Source organism: Crocuta crocuta, unplaced genomic scaffold (assembly GCF_008692635.1).
Source record: "Crocuta crocuta isolate KB4526 unplaced genomic scaffold, BGI_CrCroc_1.0 scaffold618, whole genome shotgun sequence".
Taxonomy (NCBI): Eukaryota; Metazoa; Chordata; class Mammalia; order Carnivora; family Hyaenidae; genus Crocuta; species Crocuta crocuta.
The window spans coordinates 33802-34609 of NW_027532179.1; positions in this window are offsets into that span (position 1 = coordinate 33802).

Consider the following 808-nt stretch of genomic DNA (forward strand, 5'->3'; position numbering starts at 1 on the left):
CTCCCACAAAAAAAAAAAAAAAAAAAAAAAAATGAAAAAGCATCACTCACCAAATAGAACAGGGAGATTGATGCTGACTTGACTGCCTCTTCAGTCTGGATTTTATTAAAATTGTAAATATATTAATCTATTGTCAAAGAAAGGGAGTGATAATTCTGAATACTTTGTGGTAATAGGGAATGATACTGAATACCCTAGAGGACATTTGATATTTACTGGTTGTCCCTAGATAAAGAACTTAGAGAGTATTTGTTCTAATGGGGCCAGAAAATAATCTTAGGCTATTTACATTAAAATTAAAACTAACGATAAAGAAGTAACATGTTTAGTTACTTGTTCCGCGCTCAGGTAGGAGTCCCCACCCTCTTTATTTTTTTAATAGTTTATTGTCAAGTTGGTTTCCATATAACACCCAGTGCTCATCCCCACAAATGCCCTCCTCCATGCCCATCACCCCCCTTCCCCTACCCAACCCCCTCAGTCCTCGGTTTGTTCTCAGCATTCAAGAGTCTCTCATGGTTTGCCTCCCTCCCTCTCCCCCACTATTTTTCCCTTTCTTCTCCCCCATGGTCCTCTGTTAAGTACCTTTAGGCCACAAGTGCTAATAGAAACCAAAGACACAAGAAGAAAAACAAAAATTCGCTGAGCCTAAAGCCACAGTTTTTTCCACTGAGTTATCTACAGAAAAATAACAAAATGGACTGCTTTTGCATTATGTTTGTTTCCTTTCAAGTTTATTTGAAGGCAGAAGTGACACAGTAGAATATTTGCATGAACAGACACTTGAAATATGGAGAAAAATTAAAGG